Consider the following 10,739-nt stretch of genomic DNA (forward strand, 5'->3'; position numbering starts at 1 on the left):
AATAGGCGAAGTCTCGACGACGGAACGTGTAGTTTGAGTGATTCACGCTGGCGCCATGATTCCGCTTTTTCGAGGCTAATTAATGGGAAGAATGTACGGGGACGAGAGGTATGTGTTTAACTCTCGCGGGACCGATAACAGTACGCGCTTTGTTCGATAATTTTCCAGCGAGAGCGTTCGGTCGTAATGTATGCAAAGTGCAGAATGGAAAGGAACTTTTTCAGATCGCACTATACTCGCGGCGACAAAGAGACCGCACGCACATCGTTATTACAGCGATTCTCCGTGTTGACTCTCGCGCTGAGATGTAATGAGAGCGGCTCGAAATATATTTCCGGAGCAACGTTTATCTTTTGATGAAAATGTACGCTCATTAAAATACAACCCCCCCCCCCCCTTTCGTAGATTTGAGCATAAATAACCGATAATTTCCGGTCGAGCGCGATATTTCATCGGCGCGTACGTTCAACGCGAGAGGACTCCGCGTGGCTTCCCACGAAAGTCGCCCCTCGTGCGCGAGCGTGAAGAAACAAATAGTCACGATTGCCGCCGAAGTGCTCGGCAAATATTTAGACGGCAGCACTTTTCCGTTGCGGCCGCTAGCGATGTAACAGATTGAAATATTTGCGACCGCAGTTTTGCGGTTCGGATAAACGCCGCGGTAACACTGGCGGATAACCGCGAACGAGTAAACAATGTGACCGACAATGTTGCGAGCCGTGCTACTTAATTGTATTGACACAAGTTCGATGAATTGCAAATCTAGGCACGAGAAGAGAGTTACGGTGTGTTGTTGCTTTCGGAAGAAGAAAACGTTGAATTGAACTTCCAGAGAATTGTCCCCTTAAGCAACATGTACGTTAAAAATCATCGACGATCATTCGGGAAATCGGTAGTTCAAGTCGGGGATATACGTCGTAGATTTCCCAACTGCGAAGTTTCTGACTCGCGGCGTTGCAATTTTAACGATCTCCAATACAGACATCATCTTCCCGCCTACCACGGAAAATTCGTAGGAAACAACCGTACCACGTCGAGTGGTTTCGCTCGTAGCGCCAATTATCTTGCGCAGCAACGCGCGAAGATAGATGAAGAGAGACCGCCGCTCGATAGAATATTTTCTAACGTCGGCCGAATCGATCGATCAATCGATCGCCCGAGGCGCGTTGAGAGCCCGGCAGAAAAAAATTGCGACAAATCGATAAACGCGCGGGATAAATCGGCGACACCTCCGGAGGTGTGGAAGGAAAATTACGGTTCGCTTTATCGCTTTTCGCCGGGGGAAATTAAGAAGAGGAGGAAAGAAGAAACGCGCGGACGGTTCTCTCGTACATCTCGCCGCCGCCATTATCACACCACCATCGAGAGGAGAGTTCACCGAGGAGGTCACGGTCTAATGCGTTATTGCTGCGGTTTTCCAGGCGACGGCATAAACAATGAAACGAGTTCCGTTGCCTATTATTTACGTCTCTAACGGGGAACGATATTCTCGCAAATCCGGAGCGCGAGGTCGCCATTTCGATCGAAATTTGTCTTTACGCGGAATATTAATCTTTCGATGCACTCAAAATATTTTCTACATATTCTTCCACTAATTCAAAGATTTCTTTCTCGTTTTCCAATATCTCGTTTAAAATCCCGTCAAGTTTCGTGAGTCGAACAAAAAACGAGGCTAGAAAATTGTCAAGTTCCTAAGAAAGGAACTCGTGACTCGGGATCTCCACTTTTACGAGAAGAGACAAACTATTTGAAAAATCAGTGAGGAAATTGGACCACCTGGTATAATTTCAAAACTTTATCCGGAGAAAATGTTATCGACCAAACAGGCCTCTTTCTTTCAACGACATACCTGCTCACTACGTCGCGGGCATACCGAGCTAATAGGAAAAGCAGTGAACTTACCTGTCCTATTATCATCCGTGGAAAAAGATAAGTAGGTGAAACTTGCCGTTTGAGTCACTTCCCCGTCAGCTTTGTGTAAACCCGACGTAAGTGGCTCGCGAGCCTCGGTCGAGACGCGGAAAAGAAGCTCGCGGCCATCAAAGAGACGGATGAACCTACGCGAGGAGAAATGTCGAAGAAGAGAATGAAGGAAAGGAGTTTAGTTTTCGTCATTTTATCAAATCATGTTCATCACTCTGTCAGAGAATCTAAATGAATTTCCGCGGTAATATTTTCCGACCTCTTTCTCTCCCGCAACTATATCGTCGTCAATGAAATTTCCTAAATCCTCGACGTTACACATCGACTCGACGCATTTTGCGAGACGAGTGGTCGCAATTTCGGAACGTCTTGTGAAAGTACAATTTTTGCCGGCGCGGCAAAAAGGGATCTCGCGACGACGTCTTCGCCTATCCTTCCAACGCCATTAAATTCCGAACGAGAGGCGCGTGCTCTTCGCCTCCGGTCGCCCCGCTGGATTACGTGGAAACTCGCCTGCGGCTTCGCGATCGACCTTCCCGGAAGAAGCTGGCGATCTCCGACAGGACGGCTTCCTGCGATCCACCGCGCGGCATGAGAACGCGCGGCTCCAAGGAGCCGCCGCGTGATTATGGATAGGATTCTTTTATGCCCCGGCATGCGTCCGCAATATGCGCCGGCCGATCCAGATGGGTGGCTTTTTAAATGCGCGCACTCGTGCAGCTATGTACGTGCCGTGTGCGTGTGTGCGCGCGCGCGTGCGGATGCACGCAGAAAAACTGGTTCCGAATGAAGATGCATATTGTATGGGGCGCATAGGCAGAATCGAATACACGCGGCCGTTCGTGTACCGTCTATATCGGAAAGTTAATCGGGCCACTGAGAAAAAAGGATCCGAGGTACTTAGAGGCCCCAGAGTTGAATCGACTTATAAGCCCTATATATATATATATATATATATATAGCTATCGAAACTTTGCGGGATAAAGGATACCTCGCGGAGCGTTAATTATTTCCTCCGCCTCACGTCGGGAGGAAATTTTACGGATTACGGAGCGAGATCGCTGGGCTTTCTTTTCTGTTTATTTTTACACACGCGTTTTCGTTTACAACTATTCCATTGTAGAACGCGCGTTAAGCAACTGTACCGTAATGATAAATTCGGTACCTTTTCGAGAATTCTTCACGCTCTAATCTCTCCAACCGATCTTCCGACATCTTCAGAGGTGAGTACCCGAGTTTCGAAAGAAGGCGTTAATCCATCGCCGTTGAAGAAAGAATAGCAAGCGACGGGGCTTTTCCAAGCGGTGATGCAAAAAGTGCCGATAAAAACAGGTCGGTAAACAGACGCAGCGTGTAACAATACTGTGTACTTGAAACGTAGATCGTTCGAGGTAAAAACACCGTTTATAAATTTATGATCGTCCCGTGCGAATAGCAGGTTAGCCTCGTGGATGATGTAACGAACGCACAGCACCAAATTATGCGCGTATATGTAATGACGACTGTGTAGCGAGACAAGGCGCGTCACAAGCGCGGGGCTAAATTAATTAGGTGTGAAATTTCCGACGACAGGAATCTCTCGTCTCAGTTTAGATCGGCACCGCCGTTACCGGAAACGGATTCAAGATTGCGCGGCCGTACAGCAAGCCGCAACGCTCTTCCTTCTCGCAATCGAGATCGTATCGTCCGACAAATGGCTGTTACGCAAACGAGAGGTCGCGCGATAAAACGTGGAGAAAGCCGACGTCATTGCCCGGCGACTGACTTTGCGGAGCAATTTCGGAGCGCCTTTGCACTATCACCGCGTGACGCGTAACTTCCTCACAATTTAATCAACCTTATTCAAAACAGCGCACTAGAAAAAAAGAAATCATCATCACAGGCAGAAATTTGCGAGAAGGTCGCGTGTATCCCTCAGTTCTCGGAAATCAATGGTTGACCTTTCGCAATGATTGACTTTTTGACTCATTACCTTCCGGAGCTTGACATTTAATTTGGAAGATATTAACGTCCGTTATTCGTGTATTTTTTGACGCTACGAGAGAGTTAAAGAGCGCATAATTCCTTCGCGAGCGAGCGTCTACTATCCGCTCTAGACTCGATGAAATTTATATATATTCGAGGTAATATTGATTTCATATGCAAGAGAATATAAATTTAGTCAAGTTTGTAGGCGAGCACTATACGGAAATAGAATATTCAGGAGAACGCGAGTTCTCGCGTGTAACTGCGGTCGCGATGATTTACGAGCGGCTGGAAATTAAGATGCTACTTTGATCAAATATCATTTCGCGTGAATAATCGTGTCGATTGTACAGGCGGGCGCAGAGCGGCGAAACATAAGAGAGACCCTCACCGGCGCACGTCAGTTACCACCGCAATAAAATTTCGACGGAAGGATGCGCCCCCCGCACACAAGCATGCTGGCATTTATGATTTAATACCGGACCACCTTGCTAAACCCGCAACCCCGGGACCACCAATAGCGATGTTTGAGGATTAAGCCACCGTGAGAGACCGAGGGGAGAAAGAGAACGGTAATCAGGGGATAACAAGACAAGGAAAGAGGGGCGGGAGTGACCGAAACACGCCGGAGCTCTCCCAAGACTCTCTCTCGTCCTTCGATAATTGATGGCTTCCGTCCAATTACCGTGGTCCTTCGCTCCTACTCTAAATACACCTATTGCCTCTATTTCGGCCGACCGATACAGATGGTCCGCGATCGAACTCGCCTCGATGGATATCTCCTACCTGTCAAACGAAATCGAAGAAGACGTCTCCCGATCGAACCTGTTTGACCGAACGTAAACGACTCGCGCTCATCAGCGAACAAAGCGGAGCTCTTTTTTTTTCACTAATATTAATTTCCGCCTCAAAATTTAAGCAAATGTGATGATACAGTTTGAATCCGTCGGTGTTTGTGATTAAAGTTCAATATGTGAAATAATTACACTCGACAATACTTCGTTCAACGGAAACTCGACGTTTTCAAATCCGTTATGAATTGAAAATATATTTCCTCGTACTTATACGCGTTTAATTTACTTATTAAAACATCCTTGAATCACTTATAACATTCAACGAGATATAACGGAAAAGAAACGAGAGAGATCGAGAAAGAAAAATTCATAGTTTCAATAAAAAATTGTTCGACTTGGAGTCATAAAGCCATAAATTTACCAGACGATCGAGCGACTGTGTAATTACGCCCAATTTGTGTTTTATAACCTCGACGCGGCGGCTTAGCCATCAGTCTAACGTCGCGATCTTTGGAGTGATGACAGGCGGCATAATCAACGGAAGCATAATGAGGAACAGAGAGAACGCGTCGATGCGCACTTTTTTTCCTCTTTCCTCCACCCGTCGTAGATAATATTCGATTAAGAATCGCGATTGGAAGCGCAGTCGACGCCGCCAATCGCGTACCGACCGCAAAATTGATTCTGAAAGGTTCGCCTACTTAATCGCCTGGATCTGCTGAATCAGCCTGAGAAAAAAACACGATCGACTTCGCTTCTTGCCACGCAGCTGGATGCAAGAAGCGAGGCGATTAATAGAAATGAATAAAAATACGCTCCTCGGATTATCTATCGATCGTGGAAACCACGATAGTCCCTTTTTGTCTTTCAGTGTGCTGCTAACATAATCGATTTGGTTATGCGAAGTTATCCACTATTACGTGCTAGCAATGTTTCGAACGCAAGTTATTGGATTATCTCATTATCCAACATAATCTTCATTCTCAATATAACGTAAGTTACATATCGAAATATGGCGAGAGAATCACGGAGAAAATCCGCGTTCGTAAATCTGCCGCCGCAATCACTATGGCCGATTCGCTCGGGCCGGACGCGAAAATTGTCAAGAACAGACGAGGGTCGGCGAGATGGAGATAGGCGAGACGCGCGCTAATGACTCGCTTCCGCGACCCTCGCAGAATTTACGAGTCTCGCGACGGCCGCGAAGTCTGTCGATAGCGTCGTAAAGATGTTTCGACAAAAAAGGGGGACACGCACGCTCTTTCTTCATCGATCGGAAGAAAGCGGCGGAGAGTCGAGTTACGCGCGGATTAACCGTTTGCGTTAAATGAACCGGGCCGCGCCTATAATGTAACCAATTAAACCGAAAATAGACGTTACCTCGGGGCGCGATGCATTATGTGTTTACGGCGGACCGCTCGCTGTGCAACATTGGAGCAAGATTCGAGCCGCTCCGCTCGGGAAAACAAATCTCGACGGTAACTTATTTGAGGAAGTCGGTCGAATATAGAGAGGGGGGGGGGGAATCTGTTAACCCGGGAATAGTCACCTGAAGTCGTTTCATACGGTCAGAAAACAAAGCGTCGCAGTGGGCGTTTTTTCCACTGTCTACCTTTCATTTAGAGACCTAACAACAAGAAGTGGCTATGACTCATTTATAGTACAAGCCTGTAAAAATTCATTGGGATACGAAAGAATCTCAGGTGATCGTTCGTGTTACAAGAGTTCGTATTGTGAACACAAGATAACTCCCGGATTAATCACCGAAGAAATCAACGATTCTTCTTTAGGACGGATCGCCAGAACTTAATTCAACATTTGCACCGCTAGTTAATTGATGGAGAAGGCTAGAAAGAGCGCGTCCGATCGTCGTTGAAGTAACTATCTCAAATACCGTAATCTTACTTATAATAGTCGAGTAGTTTCATATCTACGCAAACTATTAGAAATCCGCTCCTCTCTCTGTACGATGACCTAAGACATTCCGACGGAGAGAAAATATTAATATTTCTCTCGATTTCACTTACCTTAGTCAATTAGCCTTGGGTTGATCACTTAATGAAGTTTAATTAAATCGTACGCGTGAAACCGCGCGGAAAAATATTCTCTCTCTCCTTCTCGCGAAAGTAAAATCGGCCTCTCCTCTCCGCGGATGACGAAAGTGCGCGGAAAATTATTCGTGTCGATTAATTACACAGCAAATTCTCCGCGCTCAAGATGGAGCGATAACGCACATTTTTTTCCCGATAAAGTTGATTGAAGTGCGCCAGCGACCGAGTCATCGCCGAGGACCGTTAATGACGAGCGCCGCGTATGAAACATCGCGATCACGCGTATATTATATCTATCAATTGGAACACGCACGCACACGTAATATCGGCGACAAGTCTCAAAGAAACTAACGTTGAACGATTGTGCTCGACCGTGCATCTGCGCAACGTTATCCAGTCGTCCGTTTATTTTCTCGCGTTCAAACAAATTAGCGCTCACGGCGCTTACGGCTGCGGGACTGGAACGTTTTCCTCGCACGTGTTTCTTCGTTGAAATCGCGCGAATCGACATTTTTTTTTTCATAATGGACGGCTCGATAATAAGGTCGGAATCACGTTCCCGATAGATAAAGACTTATTGGACTAATGATTTCGCGCTAGATATCCTTCCCATTGTTTCGAACCGAGATACCGAAGGCACGAAGAGATAGATATGATGAGAATTTTTACGATGCCGCACGAAAGAGGAAAAGAAATGCCGGGTTTTGTTACAAACAGATGATCGTAATGTTACAGGTGCGGATAAAAGTAGAGAAAAAAGTCGAAGCAGAGTAAAAAGTCGCGGCGCACCACTTTTTTCAGATCCCACTGTCAAGTTTAGGGTTACGGCGCTCGAGGAATCGAAAGCGAACGATCCGCGGTGGTCGCGAGCGAGGTTTCGCCTTTTGTGGCTGCGAAAGGTGTTTGGCGCGTGCGAAATATCCCGAAACGACCTTGCCATAAGCAAGGTACGCCGGCGATACACGTATGGCGCGGCTTGGAAGATTGATATCGGATACATACAGTTGTTCCATAATAACGCGGCCCGAATTTAATCACGAATTAGTGACAATTGCATGAAAATATTTGTGTCGCAAACAAAATCTACCTACGAGACGATTTAGTTAGAAAATCAGATCATCGATAAAAAAGTTTCCGTTTTGTGTCTATCCATTTGAAAAGGCTATTATTACCGTCGTTATTACTGGTATCGTTTTAACTACGATACGCCGCGACGTTACGAACGCGTCAACAGGGATTAACGACGATTTCCTTTTAAGTGTGGCCACAACGACGCCACCGTGAATCACTTCCGGTTGCGTATCATTCCTTTTTAATAATGTAACTATTCGCGCGACAGGAGCACATTCCGCGAAATTGCGACGGAAGACGTGAAGCGCGATTACACTTTCGTGGACATATTATAATAGTTGTTAGTGGAATACGTTCTGAATCACATTTGCATGTGTATGAGGTCACGTGAAAGCGTGAAAGATAAAGTAGGCTAAAAGTTAAACTGGTTATTTCGAGAAGAAGACGGCACGAGAGACGACGGCTAAATGAAAATGAATTCGTTTTCGCATTGTAGCTCCCACCCACTGCATGCACTGAGATTGCGTAATTTTGACGTTTCTTCGAACAGATTTCTCTCGTATTCGTCGAAATTTTCGTTGTATGTTATCTTTCGTATCGCAATAATAAACCGACGAAGCTGAACGTTCCGACGAACCCGCAATCCTTTCGAAATAACCGATTCAACTATAAAATCTCAATCATCACTCACCGTTCCGATGATGATGATGATGATGACGATGCGTCGTGGCGGCTGTTGCCTGAAACGAGAGAGATGCGTTATTTTCGGAATACATTTTGTATAAAAGCCGAGATGGGATACTTCACACTGTGCAGAGGGATCAAGGTGAATCGATGAGACGTAAAGTTTAAGTAGAAATTACCGGTCCCCGCCGTACTTTCAAGGATCGAGGCCGCGGAAAGGATCCTTTTCGCGCGAATCACCGATAAACGAATCGCGTTGTAATTGTGAGAGAGGGGGAGGAAATATGGCATTTCTTCATAAATAAATTAAATTAAATGCGTTACTCCCGCGCGGCCCAATAAAAATACTTCACCGCTCGTTAAAATTAACAATGTCCGAGCGTATAAATCGCGATTAATTATCCGGGCCACACACGTGCGAGCGTTGTTCCGGCCGAGAGACACAAGGAAGAAATAAAAACGGAGAAGATCTCTCGCGCAGGTAAGAGAGAAAGAAAGGCGATTCTTTCGAATGTGGCACGGACACGCTCGTGAAATTCCTCTCTTGGTCGGCCGCGTGAAAGAGCCGGAGAACACGCGCGGAATTCAAGCGACCTTGCGCCCGTTACGCGAAAAGAAAGCAAAAGCAAACAACACGCGCTTTTCGGCGATGCACACATTCGTGTGTAGGCATTTCAGAATTGCACCGAGTTCGAGAATAAGAAGGAATTCGACCGACGAATTAGCGTGTTAAGGTACGCCGGCGGCCTCGCTTTTCGCGTCTATTTCCGAACGCTCTCTGAACAGCACAATTATTATGTAATAACGGAGCGATTATAAAGCGCGAGAGGTAATGGTCGTGTTTAATAGCCGCGACCAGGTGGAGAGAGCCGGTCTCTCTTCTTCTCGGTTTCTTACTGCGAGAGCAAGGGCGCACTTCCACGAAGAGAGCTAACGAGCCGGTCAGGTAGATACTCGTCTCTAACAGCCGCTCGTAGTAACTCGCCGGCAGAGACAGAGCGGAGACGGTGGATGCCGATAAACATCTTCGATATGTACAATAACCGAGACACCAGCTCTTTCCGTGTTACTCAAATTTCCACGTGGATCGGCGAGTTTGACGTGAAAATATACCACTTTGCGAAATATCCTAAAGAAAAATAGCGAATTTTATACACTCGCGATTATCTTATTTTGCCAAGTTTTTTTCTTTCTTTCACCCGGGTTAATCTGACGGAATATCGACCAAGGTTCGTTATTTTCGAGGTAATCGTGCCCACCGCTGGAAGAACTCATCGATCATCGGCCGAATGCGCGTCGGAACGATGAGCTCTCGAAAGGTTCAAACGTCGCCGCAGCGAGGACCCACTTAACCTTGCAGACGGTCCACTGCAGCGCGATAGTTAAACAATCCATCCACATACCTCCTCACTCGAGAAAAATTTTACCGAAGAATCTACAATACAGCTGGTTCGATGATACCGTTGGATTCAGAAGAGATAACGGAAAATTTCGAGAATGCGTGTCTCTAACAGCGTTAGAGTCGTTCCAACTCGCGTCCACGAAAGTGGTCCAACAGTCGATAGCGGTTTTATCAGTAATTGTCGACACTAATTGCAGCCAGGCCGACTTTTGCTCTCCTCCTGTTCTATCAGCCCCGTTGAGTGTTAAGAAACAAGATTAGTCGGGATCAATGAGATCGGTCATATCCGATAAGGAGGCTCAGGAATGCGGATTTTACCGTCATTTTTTCGCCTGTATCTAAGATGGATATCCCCCCTTTCGTACGCAAAGATCCCTCGAATCTCTCTTTCTCTCTATCGTTGGATTTTCTTCTTTTTCATTCGTGTATCTCGCAAAGTACATCAGAAGGTGCTTAATAGGAAAATACTTCCACGACGTAGAAATGTCTCTAATTAACGACTAATTTATGAGAAATCGAAGCGGAGAGAGAGAGAGATATGAAGCATCAAGGGAACAAGTTCGCTCGATGACGCGGCGTGAAGAGCCGAAAGCGTAGAAAGCCGAGTCACCGGCTTTTACCTAATCACGACGGGGTGAGTCCAGGAGGCAACCCGAGAGGAGCGATCGAGATGGAGAACTATCTCTCTCCACCGGTGTTCTCCTCGTGAAAGCGGGCATTCCGAACGGTTCGGGGAACGAAGGAGCACTCTCGAGGAGGCCTCCTTCCCGCGATGCGTCGGTGGTGCCCACGCTCACACGAGACTCCTCTTCATCTTTCTCTCCGCTCACGCGCGGGTGCTGCTTCCCC

This window comes from Dinoponera quadriceps, unplaced genomic scaffold (assembly GCF_001313825.1).
Source record: "Dinoponera quadriceps isolate SergipeBrazil2010 unplaced genomic scaffold, ASM131382v1 scaffold119, whole genome shotgun sequence".
Lineage (NCBI taxonomy): Eukaryota > Metazoa > Arthropoda > Insecta > Hymenoptera > Formicidae > Dinoponera > Dinoponera quadriceps.